Below are 16,138 nucleotides of genomic sequence, written 5' to 3'. Positions count from 1 at the left end.
TCCTTCCCTTTGCCACAGCCAGTGCTTTTTTTACAGCTCTGTCATGTTCACTTTCTTCCAGCCTTCCTGTTGCTTCTACTAAATGAATTCATGAGTTAGCCAAGAGGCCTATGGGTGAAATGGAAAACTGCAGGAGAGAGACTGAATTTTTCAGGAGAGAACATAAGGAGTTTTTAACCAACCACAAGACCAGTCACTCAGGAGGCAATGTTCAGCGTGTGTGGACCAAGACACTCTCAGTAACCCTTAAGACAACAAAAAAAGTGCCGCTTCAAAAGTTTTTTTTTTTTCTTTTCAATGTTATTCAGTGCCCGTGTGTTCCCAGAGGCTTCTGCAGCACAGCACGTTGGAGGCAGCAGGATGGAGAAACTGCAGGGTGGGCTCAGCTTTCTCGAGCTGCAGTTCATTAGCTCGGACTCTCCCCTGTACCCCTGCATGTCCCTGAGAGGTCAAAACAGAAGTGTTGGGGGGGTTGTGTAAGTTGAAAAGCCAAAACCAAAACCAAAAAACACTAAGAAAACAGCATTTTTAGAAAGCACAGTCAAGTAAGCAACATTCTACGTAATAACCCAGTTTTAAGCACCTATCTGAAGATCTTAATTAGCCCATTCTGCTGTTAATTTCACATATCCCCTCTTTGCTTCAATATCTTTTTAGAACAATTTGCAGGCAACTGCGTCTGTGTTTAAACCCGTATCCATCTAGGCAGGATATGATTATGCTTATTTGTGATTAGTCCTTCAAGCATTCCCACTTGATCAGCGTAAGAACACTGAGAAATTAACCCCCTGCACTCCTGTCCCTAAGTAACACCCTGCACCCCACTAAATAGATGTTTTTTCCCAACAAATGTTTTAGGGATTATTTTTTCTTTTCTGATGTACTCTTTTTGGGAGTTTTGCAGAACATTCTTATCTATGTTTTTATTTGAAAGCAGACCATTATCTTTTTATTCTTGGATATTCTTGGGACAAGATACCAGTTTGCAATTTGTGGCCAGGGGTTTTATCTGTTCCTATAAGGTTCCCCAGCACTGTGCCTGTCAGTGTTATGAGGTGGTGGCAGCTGCCAACGCCCTCGAGACTGGAATAGGCACAGATGACCATGTGTGTGCCATTACAGTGATCCCAGGATGTCCCCCCAGGCATCCCCTTGTGAGCCCGGGAGAGCACCCCGTCCCCAAACCCAGAGCTCCCAGCCACATCTTGGATCCCTGTGGTATTGCCAGAAGAACACATTCGGTTCATTTGTGCAGGGCTGACCATCAGGTACCGCCCAGGCCACATCACTTACAGGATTTGTGCATCTTATGTGCATCCCCTATCCTATTTTTGATCCCTCTTTCTGCTGCCCTGATATCTCCCTTTGCTTACCACAGACTCCTCCCAAGAAAACAGCTGCTATTTTTTTCCCATGGGTGCCAGATTTGCTACATCTGTACCCAAATAAAGTGTTAGTGATATGGTTACCTAGGCTCTGGTGGCCTTGCAGGACTGCAGCTGGGAAGGACCTCATCACTCCCCAGTTCAGTTATCTATGAAGCCTGGCCGTCTCCCACTTAACTTCCTCTCAGCCACCTGTGAAATCCAGCCATCCCTCACAGTGCTATTTCTAACTTCTGTCAGCTCCTCGCGAGGTTATCTGTGCATCCAGCAATTTCTCACGTCCTGTCCCATCCTTTTCTGGTGCACAATCCACTCGTTTGGCTTAATGGCAGGGCAGGACCCAGCCAGGAGGGCAGATGTTTACCTGTAGCCCTAAAAACCAGGTGAGGAGACCCAGCATCCAAGTCACTTTTCCAAAGTGAAACATGCTTTTGTGCACAAAAGGTACTGTAAACTCCTGCCCAGTGTTTCCTGATCAGTCCTTCCCCAAAGGCCACTCTGAAGGCACGCTGCAGCACAGGACAGTACATTTAGCAGTCTGCTTTCAAGCCTAACTATTTTCCTATAGCTAGTGCTTGAGGGTTTTTTCTGGCCTCTGATTCATTGTTCCTTTTTCTGGGCAGTAACTGAGGCAATACACTGCGCTCTTCAGAAGAGTTACTTTCTGGCTAACAGCAATGCGCTTGTGTGTAATGGGACATGTGGATATAGGAGGCCCCTCAGATCTTGAACGTAACATACCTGTGGAGCAGTCTGGCTGAAGTTCAGCCTCTTGATGAGACAAATATTAAAAGAAGTTTCACGTTACAGGTACTGAAAACGCAATCCCTGTTTTTTCCCTGCTGTCTTACAATCTCTCCCCCTTGCAACAGCTTTGGTTGTTCATCTGGCCCCACAGCACGCTGTCACAAGAAGGAAAATACAACATGAAGCTCTCCAGCAATATAGACAGCAACTCACTAATGCAAGCTCAGTTTAGGCTGCAGGCTTGATTAGTTTTTGACTGGAATCATAGGCAGAGACGCCTCTTCAAAGTAAACACAATCTGGAAGACTCAGACTTCTGCACCCACGCTAACACCCATGTATGAAGCCAGTGGAGGAGTCAACTGTCCCGGACGTGGAAGGCCTCTCTCACCAAATGGGACACTGGGGTGGTATTTCCATAAACTCCAGTTCTTCGTGCATGGCCACTGCTGCTAGATTACTTCTTTTTGTGGAAAGAAGATGTGACATTATGTTTCCCAGCTTATTTTTGCTTTTCTGTAAGCAGGACAAAACTTCCACCTTTCTAAAAAAGCTGGATTCCATCCATATATCTCTGGATAATTACTTCAAAAATGAAAGCCTTGCAGAGGAGGAAACAGTCATTTTTGAAAGGTCCTGAGATATACGTTTAGCTTAGAACTATAAATATCTTTGTTGCACAGCACAACAAAATAGCATCTGAAAGAAGCCAATATATTTTCAATATCGAAAAGGCAGACTACTTTATACTAAAAATCACAATATATAGACTTTGCTGCCATTGGCTCCTTTCATGCATAAACATTTGAGGCCCTTGGCTCTGTTCTGGATGTCCAGACAGTAGCTTTATAGAGCAGACAACATTTTCTCTTGTAAATTTGCATGATATCAGCATAATCCCACCTAACAAAATGCAAGGGGAGGAAAATAAAGACTGCAAAATTAGCTTCTCTGGGGTTAGAAGTGCATTATGGGTAGCAATTAGAAATTGCCTGCACTAACCATCAACGAAGTGAACAGATTTAGCACATCACAGAAATTAATGAGTGTGCGTGTAAAAGATGATAGCAATTCTTTCCTCTAAACTACCTCCTTGCTTGCAGCATAGCAAATGCAATTAAACTTCTCGAGGCAATAGAGATGGTTCTCACTGAAATGTAGGGAGGTAAATGCAGACACCATGTTCCTTAGTGCAAGGAATGCAATAGGGCCCTCTTTTGGGTTTGTGTGGCAAGGTTTTGGTAGCGGGGGGGGGCTATAGGGGTGGCTTCTGTGAGAAGCTACAAGAAGCTTACCCCATGTTTGACAAAGCCAGTGCCAGTCTAAGACAGACCAACCGCTGGCCAAGGCCAAGCCAATCAGAGATGGTGGTAGCACCTCTATGATAATATATTTAAGAAAGGGAAGGAAAAAAAAACTCAGTGGTGAAACGGCAGTGAGGAGAGAGGAGTGAGACAATGTGAAAGACACATAAACCAAGCTCAGTGAAGCAGAAGGGAGGAGGAGGTGCTCGAAATGTCAGAGCAGACTCTTCCCTTGCAGCTCGAGATGAAGACCATGGTGAGGCAGGTTGTCCCCCTGCAGTCCATGGAGGTCCACGGTGGAGCAGATATCCACCCATAGCCCATGGAAGGGATCCCACGCCAGAGCAGGCAGATGCCTGAAGGAAGCTGTGAGCCCCTGGGGAGCCCCGTGCTGGAGCAGGCTCGTTCCAGGACCTGTGGAGAGAGGAGACCATGCCAGAGCAGGTTTGCTGGCTGGGCTTGTGACCCCGTGGAGACCCACGCTGGAGAAGACTGTTCCTGAAGGACTGCACGCAAGATGACTCTCAGTGGTCTGGGGTGCAGGCTTCAAACCTGTAGCTGTCTAGTGACAGAGTGGTTCACTTCCACTTTTCAGGCACCAAGAACTGTTGTGGTTTTGCCTCAAGTTGCAACAGAAGAACCATGCAGTTACTCTCTCTCTCTCCTTCCCCCTCCCCAGTGGGATGGGGATGAGAATCAGAAGGAAAAATGGCAAACACTTGTGGGTGGGGATAAGAACAGTTTAACAGAATGGCAAAGGGAGAAGAAAACAACAATCAATAATACTGACAAAAAGCATAGGCAACATGCAGTGTTCTCACCACCCAACACTCAGCTTGCTCCTGAGTAGCAAAAGGCTCTCCTTCAGCCAGCTCCCCACTTAAATACTGAGCGTGGCATCACATGGTATGGAATAGCCCATCTGATTGGCTGCTTGGGTTAGCCCAACCAGCTTGTTGTGAAAATTAACCCTATCCCAGCTGAACACAGGACAGGCTCTCTGCCCTAACTTGCTGTACCTTCCTTCAGCTTGACCTCCCCGGTCAAGGCGGTCCAAGCTGCACTCCTGCATGTTCTATATGCTGTGTTCCTAGCAAGATAGCTATCTGCTGAAATGTTCGGTCCTTTCATGCCGTGGTTTTCCCTCCCCATCCTCCTGGTGACACTCTTGCATTAGGTGTTTCTTTACTAAAAAAAAAAAAAAAAAAAGGTGGTGGGGAACTAACCAAGGGAATGAAAACAGAAAGCTGAAAAACAAGATGAAGCAGCACAGCCTGGATTTGTCTCATCAAGAGTCACACGCTGGTTTATTTCCAGCCAATATCAAAGTTCTCCAGGCCACATTCACATGCTAGAGATGGTCCACCTGGAATAAATAGCCCATCTCCTCACTGAGAAGCTGCCATAGGCCTGGAAAACAATCAGCCACAGGGGAGTGAAATGAGATGATGGGGAGAGCATAGGGATCATAGCAGTAATAGAGACACTGATCCAAGACAGAGCAGAGGAGTCTGGAGCATCGTCCTCTTTGAAAGGAAGTCAAAGGGAGAGGGCTAGCAACTTCCGAGGGAACAACCACTGTTTGGATGTTCAGCACAAGCTGGGATTTGAGGTAGGTCCCTGACACAAAGAAACTGCATTTCAAGCTGCTTTCCTCTAGTCAGGCAGTTGGCCATCTTTCTTGGTAGACAGATGCAGCTGAGGAGTGGCAAAAAGCACTAATACAGACAAAAATAGAAATGGAACAGCTGCAAGACTATGAATTTCTGTACTGCAAAAAGTACACACCCTTGTTTCTTACCTCCCATGAAAGAGAAAACTGTCCAGGGAATAAGATACTTTCGTCATATTAGTGTACAGGTCTTGACTGAGTTGTTACAAGATCAAGAATTTGCCTTAAGGGTGGTGAGTGGAAAATTATCTGAATAGGAATATTTAAGAACATATAAGAATGAAGATTTGTTAAAGAAATTTCCTCCTTTACTTTCTCATTCCATTATCTTCAACGTCATTGTACTTCTGTCATGAAAGGACATGTTTCCAAGGGTCTTTTTCCACAGGGACTCTCGTTCTTCCCCAGTGTGGTCTTTTCTCATCAATCACTCTCAGCCTCTCCTCCCTGTCCTCTAAATATCTTGCTCCAACCAATTGGCTTCACCCTTCATGAACAGTGGCTCCCCAGCTCACACTGCGTTCACACCTTTCCCCATCTCCTGCAGCCTGCACAACTACGCCCTGCTGCTCCAATCACTCAAATACTTCACACGCACAGCAGTTGTTCTTCTGCAGAGCGACACCCAACTGCATCACGCAGAACCGTGAAATCCAGGAATTAAACATAGTATTCTGCAAGAGATTGATTAGAAGAGGACTGCATGTTCTTCCAAAAGAGGACTGATCACAGTAATGTACCATTCAAAGAAGGACAGGTGATGGCAGGGCAACATGCACTAAACACATTGTCACTAGTGTTGGAGGCACCGCTCGTTAGAAGTCTTCATACTCGATTTGAAGAGCAGTTAAGTAGCTTGCTTTGTCTCTGACGGAGTCTGCTGCTTGTCTGCCAGCTGTCATATTGTCCCTATTGGAGAGACCTTTTGTACTTGGAGTTCATAAAATATACTTCTGATGAGCTCTCTTTGCTGTTATAACGAGACAGATTATACTATGCTGAAGATATTTTCAGACATGTTCTCAAGTAAAAAATAAATCCAATACTCTAGAGAGAAACTTCACCTTAAAACTGAAGCTGCATAAACAGTGCATATCTTTTCCCCAGAACTATATAGTGCAGTTCTGCAGCAGAGGTCATTGTGGTATTTCTTTACCAGTTGATTTTGCCTCTGTAGTTATCAGATGGGTGTATGTGTTCTGCTTAAGAGAAGAAAAAGTGTTAACCCTTTCTCCCTGTGTGCAGTACATAAATGCTTTATACAGAACATGTACCCTTAGTGAAGTGGGAAATGCTTATGCGTCCTCTGTATACCGGAATCAGCAAAATACACAACCCACGTGTGTTTACAAGCCATGAAACACGCCACGCATTAAAACTGTGTGTGATTTTATAAAAACCAGTGGAGAGATGAAGCTATTAAATTATTTACTACTCAGTAACTACGTTACCTATTTTTTAACACCTCCACACTTGGATGATAATCAAGGAAAAAAGTATATTCCAACATAAACAAGGACAAATTTAATCAGTCTAAAAACCTACACAAACAATAGCACTCACTTCAGATACATCTCACATAAAGGAGGAACTCATCTCAAAGTTGGTCCCAGGCTTGTAGAGTGCTCCGTATAGACGGCATGATGCACCTACAAAGCCATTGAGGTCTACAGAGGAAGATCACAGCAAATCATGCATCCTCACATTCCTATAAGCAACTCCACAGGCAAAGCCTGAGCACTGCTGCATTAACTCACCCTCAAGCAAATCATGAAGATCACAGCCACACATCAGGAGAAGGGCATACTGCCCTTGTACCTTGTGTACGGGACAAAGGGGAATAAGAATATCTTCTGCTGCCTCTTCCAACTGTGTGGATCGGCCCATGCCAATCAGAGAACAAAAAACAGAGCAAGGGGGTCTTCTATAAAAGCACTCTCCAAAGAAGTTTAAAGTTAGAAATGCAGAAAATAGCAAGAAAATTACTATGTTACAATTATTTATGACCATGCTGAGCAGGAAAACAGACTGTCAGTGCTATTTGTACTATTAAATCATTGCCTAAAGCGTATCTATTGTAGCCTTACAATCAGGAACCCAGGAAGCTCCTTTCCCAGTCATATGCCTTGTTCTCTGGGTAGAGTCCCACTTGCCCAAGAAATCTTTTCTCTGTGTTTGACAGAATATCACCCCCAAAAGAGTCTGTCTGTTGAGGTGCTCTGGCAAGAGGCAGGCATTTGAAGTCACTGACACTTCAAAAATGTACTACCCCCAGGCATCTGATCCTCTGGGTGGATGCTATCACAACTATGCAATTGTGTAAAACTGAGGCAGCATTCAAAGCCTCGATGCTTTTTGGAAAAAAAAGTTTGCCAGAGTGCCTGTGTTTTGCACAGAGCACAACACTGCTGGCAAGCATGAAGAGCAGGTACATCGGGGAAGCTGGCCACAAAACTCCCACGTTTTTAGCTCACGACCAGATTTAGGTGAGCGATAGCTGCTGAAGTGCAGCTGTCGGTACAGCAGAAGCTCTGGGAGTGTGCAGAGCAAGCTTCACCATCAGAGCTGCATTTGAGTTCTCAAATTCCCAGGTCAGGGTCCAGGTCCAGAGTGCATTCCAATCACAGAAACACACCAGAAAACAACTGCAAAAAGTGAATTATCTGGACTATCAGGGAAATATATCCTAAAGTCATGATGTTAAATTTGGATGCAGCACTGGGGAACTTTACACAGTAAAACATAATTGACTACATTTTTTCTGGTGCAGAATAGGACAGGCTTTAGGCAGGACTTTTTTTCTAGTCTTAGGAACAATAGTGCTTTTGTGGAATTGGGTTCTTGTCATTTAGTTATCTGGTCCCATATTAAAGATGGTGTGTCTGACATTCCTTCACCCCTTCCAGTGCCTCAGAAAGGATCCACAGGAAGATCACTTGTCAAAGATTACCTTGCATTTTCCTACCCAAGCCCTTCTGGCTGGATGGTGCAGACAGGCAGACAGCTGTGTCTTCACCTGTTTAAAAGCAGCAGTAGACTTTTAATAGCTGACAGGCCATTTGCTGGGGCTCACTTCTTTGCATCGCTCTGCTATTTTGTACTTTGAAGTTTCTATAGACTGAAACGAAAAGGAAAGAAAATGAAACTGCTGTAGTCCCACTGCTGTGTGCTGGAAACGGGCAGCATTCAGTAATCCAACTGAGTAGGAAGAGCTGGCAGAGGGCTCACAGTCCTGCTTTAGTTTTTAGACACGTGATGAGTTGGGCAGAAGCTATCTGAAAAGTGTATTTGGTTATATCCCATAGAATCATAGAATCAGTAAGGCTGGAAAAAACCTCTAAGATCAGCAAGTCCAGATGTCAACCCAACACCACCATGCCTGCTAAACCATGTCCTGAAGTGCCACATCCACATGTTTTTTGAACACCTCCAGGGATGGGGACTCCACCACCTCCCTGGGCAGCCTATTCCAATGCCTGACCACTCTTTCAGTAAAGAAATTTTTCCTAATATCTAATCTAAACCACCTCTGATGCATCTTGAGGCCATTGCCTCTTGTCCTATTGCTAGTTACTTGGGAGAAGAGACCAACACCTGCCTCACTACAACCTCCTTCCAGGTAGCTATAAAGAGCAATAAGGTCCTCTCTCAGCCTCCTCTTCTCCAGACTAAACAGCCACAGCTCCCTCAGCCGCTCCTCATGAGACTTGTTCTCCATACCCCTCACCAGCCTCGTTGCTCTTCTCTGGACATGCTCCAGCAACTCAATGTCATTCTTGTAGTGAGGGGCCCAGAACTGAACACAGTACTCGAGGTGCGGCTTCACCAGTGCCAAGTACAGGGCATACAATCACCTCCCTACATCTGCTGGCCACACTATTCCTGATACAAGCCAGGATGCCATTGGCTTTCTTGGCCACCTGGGCACACTGCTGGCTCATGTTCAGCCGGCTGTTGACCAGTACCCCCAGGTGCTTTTCCACTGGGCACCTTTCCAACCACAATTCCCCAAGTCTGTAGCGTTGCATAGGGTTGTTGTGACCTAAGTGCAGGCCCTGCACTTGGCCTTGTTGAAACTCATACTGTTGGCCTGTCTGTCCAGATCCCTCTGCAGAGCCTTCCTACCCTCAAGCAGATCGACACTCCTACCCAACATGTGTCATCTGCAAACTTACTGAGGGAGCACTCAATCCCCTCATGCAGATCATTGACAAAGATGTTAAACAAGACTGGATCTAAAACTGAGCCCTGGGGAACACCACTCATCCCATCTCCATGTAAGGTGGTAACTGGCCTGACACATTCTTTCCCTCCAGATAACTTAGTCTCACACAAAGAAAAAAGTACATGCGTGAGGCAAATAGCAGCCAGAGCTTGCTCTAAGAGGCAATCAAGAAGCAACCATCATATCTTTTGTTCTCCAAATCAAGTTTTAGAAGACTAATCATGATGAGTCTATTCACATAAGTGTCTGTTTCCTTACTCTGATTCTAGCCATCTGTGGTACAATTAAAGGGGTGACATGAAAGTGTTTTCCCTGGACAATGCTAAATTACTGTCTACTGGAAAGGAAGTTGTTTTGAAGAAATTCTCAATAAAGGCAAGGGTGCTGATCTACATAGGCAGAAAGACATATCATGCCAAGTTTTGTTTATGTATGTTTTTGTTTTTTCACTGTTTTGTCAAGTACCCTGCAGCACAGTTCAGTGATAGCGGGTAGTATTTGAATGAGTGGGTAAAGGATGTCAAACTGAGTATACAAGAATGAAAGCATTGGCCTCAACTGTGGAAGGTCTGGTTGATTTAAAAGCTGATTCAATGATACAAGCCTTCACTCAGCTGGTTTACTGAAAGTATGCAAGCAGACTTTTTTTCTCTTCTTCTCTTTTCCTTCCTGTCTTTTGAATGTGTGCTGCAGGCCTCAGGCATCTGTTCACAGGCTTTCTCTTTCTTACCATGGAGAAAAAAACTTCTCACCTGCCTGAAAGATGGAGTTAGGACACCATGCCATTCTAATTAGTTGTGAAAGAGTTTTCTTGCTTCCCTGTGGTTCTGGGCATGCCTTTTTTTGTGTCACTCATGCCTCCTAAACCTCCTTCAGCTACATTGCCTCAGGACACTCACAGCCTGGTACAGCAAGTTGTGAGATGCTCAGTGTTTGCCTCTGATCAGTGCTGGTCCTCTGTGAGCTAGCTGCTGTGAGAACAGGGAGGATGGGGTGGGTGTGAGGCAGGGACGGGAACTCTGGCTGATCGGGGATGGAGCTGGTCACCTCCTCATTAGCCTTGTTTCCAGCCCACTGGCCTGCAGAATGACAGTCTGGAGGTCACTTGATGGTCTGAATCTCCAGCTGGGTTCATCGTGACATCTATTTGGGAGCTGGGGCTATCTCATCCTGTAATAATTGGATCAGTCTTCTGGCTTGCCTGGGCAATGGAGGAGTTCTGTAACATTTTCATGTATATTTTGATACTGTTATGTACTTATTTATCTTGTCACAACTAGAGGACTTAGTCACAAAAGAAAAAATGAAAAGAATAAATCCTTCAGATCCTGCAGGATAAAAATGGCCTCCTTGAATCAATCTTCATCTGGTGGTAGTGTAATTATGGATTATTTACCAAGATCCAGTCTCCTACTCTGAGTACGAAAATTGCCAAGGTGCCTGGCGGTAGTAAATTAGGTAACACACAGGGTGATTTGTCATTATTACAGATCATTAGTTCTTTTCATGTTTAAACTTGCCCTTTCCAAAGACAGAGTTTTTTTGGGTGTCTGGAAGATACAATATGCTTCAATCACAACTCAACTGGTATGTTAATCGTTGCACCGGATTGATTCGGCCCTTTCCCAGGAAACAGCATTAAAAGCTTTATAAAGTGAGAAGCAAAGAAAGCAAGTCACAAATGGACAAATAAGCCTTTGCCAATAGAGAGACTGTAAATTCAGGAAGTTTATGAACAGCCATGAAGTGATAGTTACTGCTCTTTTACCTGTTCCTGCTACCAACACTGTCCCCATCCTCTGTTCCCACCACCAACACTGTCCTCATCCTCTGTTCCCCAGCCCTTTAAGAAGAGAGATCTCTTCGTGGGGAATACGTGAATCTCCTGGTGGCCTGACAGAACTGTCTGAACTGCCCACTTGGAAGTGGTGGCATCCTAAAGCCCTTTTCCTTGCAGGTGGGAAAGCGTTACTGTGCTGCCCTCTAATGCTCACAGCCTTGAATTCACTCACGGATGGGGAGATTTAAGGTTAGTGCCGCTGAACAGACAAAACAGTGCTTTTTCATCTGCTCTCTTCACATCAAATTGTAAAAACAAGGGTTTATGCTAAATTCAGTGTCGTTTTTCCTATGCAAGTGCACTTGTTATTATGTAGCAAAAGCATGAATTATTGACTGCTTCGAGGCTGTAATCCAATTTGTGGATATTTCATTTAAAGTGTGCCATGAGTGAATTGTCCCATGGTGATGTATTGATAGGCCCTAGGCTGATGCTGTCACTGAGAGGTAAAGAAACTCAGCACAACTGGAAAAAACAGGGGAACTTTTCTTGAACACAACCATGATAGATGTGTTAGGTTCCTGTTCCTTTAAATTTTAGAGCATATAAAAATGATGCTCCCTGGTCTATTGTATCTCGCAGAACCATTTCACAGGATCACTTAATCTTTTTCAGGAGCTTCCCTATCCTGAGTTTCTTATTGTTCTCCTTCTGCATCACCTAAAACCCTGTCAAAACTTAAAACTGCTATCCTAATCCAAGATTGACCATCTGAGATTTGTGCTTTCATACATCCTGTTTTGCACTTAAATAGATGCCAGCAGATCTCCGCTCCTCTTTTTCCTTGCAGAGATGTGCAGAAAAGGGGGCTGGAGGGTGGGCAGGATCTCCATTTTAAGGCTCAGCAGCATTCATCCCCTTTCTAGCGTCAAAGTTTGACCTTGGAGTCCCAGAGTTACAGCAGCGGCAGCAGCCACACGATTACTACCAGGGTGGGGGCAGGAGGAGGAAGAGGAGGGAAGGAAGGCATGCAAGCAGGGAAACATGTCCACAGAAATCCAGTGAGGGCCAGAATCTAAACTAGCTTGTCAAGCTGCATAAATATTAATCATATCGTTTAAGCCGACATTCTGCCCCATCTGCAGAGTTTCACTGTAAGAGGTTTCTCTAACAGGGCATGATGTCTCCAAGTGCCTTTCATTAATAATTAAAACATTGTATCTCAAATTACCACCCGGTTCATGGAAGATAATGCTGTGTTGGCAGTGTCAGGCAGGGGAGAACCCAGTGCATAAAGCTGAGGTGAAGGGGCAGCCTTCTGCATTTCTCTTCATTATTTCCATTTCAGTGCTTCCTAAAAGCCATAAGATCATGTCCTTCTTATGCTAGGCTCCTGCTCCACACCTCTTTTTCCCTTCTGTAAAATGACAATGCTTTCATTTGTCAAGCACTTTGAGGTTTACCAATGAAAAGCATCATGTGTAAGTTGGCCTGAAAATAAGCTTGTATGCCCAAGAGCTCATTTGTCAGAATATACCAATGGGGTTATTAAATACCAGTACCAACAAATTTTGCCTTGACTGTGTCCTTAGACCATCATGTGAAAACTCTCTCCAGGCACATAGTAAGAGGTGGTTTCAGAAGAAGAAAATACATGTTTAAGAGTGACAGGCACCTTTCTGCCAAGAAGGGACAGCAGGCAAACACAGAACAGCAGTTCAGCAGTGCTTCAGCTAGGAGCACTGAAGGGCACTACAAAGGCTCGGGTGGTGATGGTGGAGGAGTGTTAGTGCCATGGACTGGCCGGAAAGGTGGAAGGGTAAAGCACTGACTCATCGACTCGTTGTATAGCTTGTAGCACACTGGAATGCACGGGTGGCGAGCAACAACCCTCCTTCAGGGATCTTAGCCATAGGGAGAAGGAGAAGAGCAGTAATTAAAGGGAAAGATGAAATCAATCCAGATGCAAAACATTTTAATTGCAAGTTTGTTCTATTTAAGGTTATATGCTCAGCTCCAGATGTGGTGAAGCTGGAGCAACCAGGACTCTGCCGGGGTGTAGCATTAGAGTGCATCCAAGCTTGAAGTGACTTTTCTCTGGCCAGCTGGGATGTTTCTGGATCACCTTCTGCCCTACTTTTGATCTGAAGTGAGCAAAGCAACAGAATTTGTGAGCACCTGCAACTGGGTCCATACTTGGAGGTCTCAGTGTTTACATCAGTGCATGCAGGTCTTCCATCAAGTTGTGTTTGAAATTCCTTGTGTCAGAAATCTCTTTTTCTGTCTAGAATGTTGTAAAAGAGTTTCAGAACTGGGTTCACATCATTTGCAAATCAATGTCTTCCACATTTTTAGTTACTATACAGATTTACTTTACATGTGGGGAAAAAAAATCTACTGATGGAAGTTGAAGATGCCAACACTACTTTGAGTTACCAGATTTTTCCAGACATGGAAAGCTACATGTTCTCATCTGCTCTAGCCATAGGATTACAGTGATTCTAAAAGGAACCTGGATGCCAGATCTATTAGTCAACAAATCTGGAAGAAGAAAAAAAATCCCTCAGAAGCAGATGCTGATGAGATTGTTTAGAAAAAGGTTTGTTTAGTATTAAAGAACATACAGTGCAACAAAGCACTCACATGGATGTAGATTAACCTTTTTATTTTGTTTTGGTAACTATTTTAGCACCCATTACATTCTTCTTCACTTTCCTTTTCTGCCTCTTTTGTCATTGTTTTTTAATTCCTTGTTCTCAGGATAGCTGGTTCACAGGAAGCTCTTAATCTTTTGGCTAGGTGTTGTAATTGTCTGAAAACAAATTAGATAGCTAAACTGAGGGACAAGACAATTAAGAGACATGTCTGATGTCACACAATATGTTAATGGCTAATCACAGTTTGAATCCAGGAACTTCTAGTTACTAGACTTTTGCTGCAATCGACTGTGTTGTCTCCTGCAACTCTGAAGTGCTATAATATCACTTGAAAATTGATGTAAGGGTTGCATAGGTGAAAATTAAAGTTGTGGTCAGGAGAAAAAAAAAATGAGTTATCAGAAATCACTGACAAGTATCCAGTGCTGATCTGTTGTTAAACAAACAGACTGGACTCTGGTCTGAGATGTATTTGATACCCCCAGAACAAAAATATCTCGATCATATTTGAGAGGTCGTGGTGGTCTGGGGAGGTCCCCACTGACTGGAGAAAGGGCAACATCACCCCCATTTTTAAAAAGGTAAAAAAGGAAGACCTGGGGAACTACAGGCCAGTCTGCCTCACCTCTGTACCTGGCAAGATAATGGAGCAGATCCTCCTTGAAACCATGCTAAGGCACATGGATAACAAGGAGGTGACTGGGGACAGCCAGCATGGCTTCACCAAGGGCAAATCATGCCTGACCAACTTGGTATCCTTCTATGATGGGGTTACAGTGTTGGTGGACACAGGACAGGCAAATGACATCATCTACCTGGACTTGTGCAAGGCATTCGACACTGTCCCGCATGATGTCCTTGTCTCTAAATTGGAAGGACATGGATTTGACAGATGGACCACTCGTTGGATAAGGAACTGCCTCAATGGATGCATGTAAAGATCTATGGTAAATGGCTCGATGTCCAGGTAGAGACCAGTGATGAGTAGTGTGCCTCAGGGGTCAGTACTGGGGCCGGTTCTGTTCAATATCTTTGTTGGCGACATGGACAGTGGGACTGAGTGCACCCTCAGCAAATTTGCTGATGACACCAAGCTGTGTGGTGTGGTCGAGACGCTGGAGCGAAGGGATGCCATTCAGAGGGACCTTGACAGGCTGGAGAGGTGGGCCTGCGTGAATTGCATGAAGTTCAAAAGGCCAAGTGCAAAGTCCTACATGTGGGTTGGGGCTACCTCAAACACAAGTACAGGCTGGGCAGAGAGTGGCTCGAGAGCAGCCCTGAGGAGAAAGACTTGGGGGTACTGGTGGACAAGAAGCTCAACATGAGCCGGCAATGTGTGCTTGTAGCCCAGAAAGCCAACTGTATCCTGGGCTGCACCAAGAGAAGCGTGGCCAGCAGGTCAAGGAAGGGCATTCTGCCCATTTACTCTGCTCTTGTGAGACCCTACCTGGAGTCCTGCATCCAGCTCTGGAGCCCCCAATGTAAGAAGGACATGGATGTGTTGGAGCAGGTCCAGAGGAGCTCCACGAAGATGATCAGAGGGCTGGAGTACCTCTCCTATGAGAAGAGGCTGAAGGAGTTGGGGCTTTTCAGCCTGGAGAAGAGAAGGCTGCGGGGTGACCTTAGAGCAGCCTTCCAGTACCTGAAGGGGGCCTACAGGAAGGATGGAGAGGGACTTTTCACAAGGGTGTGTAGTGATAGGACAAGGGGGAATAGCTGTAAACTAAAAGAGGGCAGATTTAGATTAGATCTTAAGAAGAAATTCTTCACCATGAGGGTGGTGAGGCCCTGGCACAGGTTGCCCAGAGGAGCTGTGGCTGCCCCTCCCTGGCAGCGTTCAAGGCCAGGTTGGATGGAGCTCTGAGCAAGCTGGCCTGGTGGAAGATGTCCCTGCTCATGGCAGGGGGGTTGGAACCAGATGATCTTTAAGGTCCTTTGCAACCCTTACCATTCTGTGATTCTGTGATTCTATTATTCTATAATTAATCAACCCTCAGAAGTGGCAAGTGTCAGTAATAATATCTTGCCTGTATATCACTGAATACCTAGTGAAGAGTGCTTGTGATGAAATCTTTCTTCCTTTTGTTTCCTCAGTGGAATATGCTGGCACTTACTGCTCTACTGGGAATGTTATGTGGGAGAAATTCTGGAAGTAGACAGAGTACCGCTCTCCTTCACCTGTCTCCTTCCAATTAGACCTCGATGGATTTATGTCTTAATAAAACAGCAGTTATACTTTCTTTTTTCAATTCATCTTTGCCGTTAAAAAACACTACTTCAAACATAATAGGTATTGTCTGCAGTTGCTTAAATTGGGCATAAACATTTATTGCCTCTCTAGCTTACAAATGCAACCTTGCTGTTCATAG

General features: G+C 44.8%; 1 non-coding gene across 1 annotated transcript; it reads left to right on the top strand.

Moving 5' to 3' along the window:
• The first annotated feature begins 3,947 nt into the window (after positions 1-3,947).
• Positions 3,948-4,033, top strand: TRNASTOP-UCA (transfer RNA opal suppressor (anticodon UCA)). The gene has a single exon. It is a non-coding gene; the product is annotated as a tRNA-Sec (tRNA).
• Positions 4,034-16,138: the final 12,105 nt, after the last annotated feature.

The sequence above is a fragment of the Opisthocomus hoazin genome, chromosome 3 (assembly GCF_030867145.1).
Source record: "Opisthocomus hoazin isolate bOpiHoa1 chromosome 3, bOpiHoa1.hap1, whole genome shotgun sequence".
Classification (NCBI taxonomy): Eukaryota; Metazoa; Chordata; class Aves; order Opisthocomiformes; family Opisthocomidae; genus Opisthocomus; species Opisthocomus hoazin.
The sequence above is the reverse complement of the archived record's forward strand: the minus strand, read 5'-3'. Positions and strand labels throughout refer to the sequence as shown.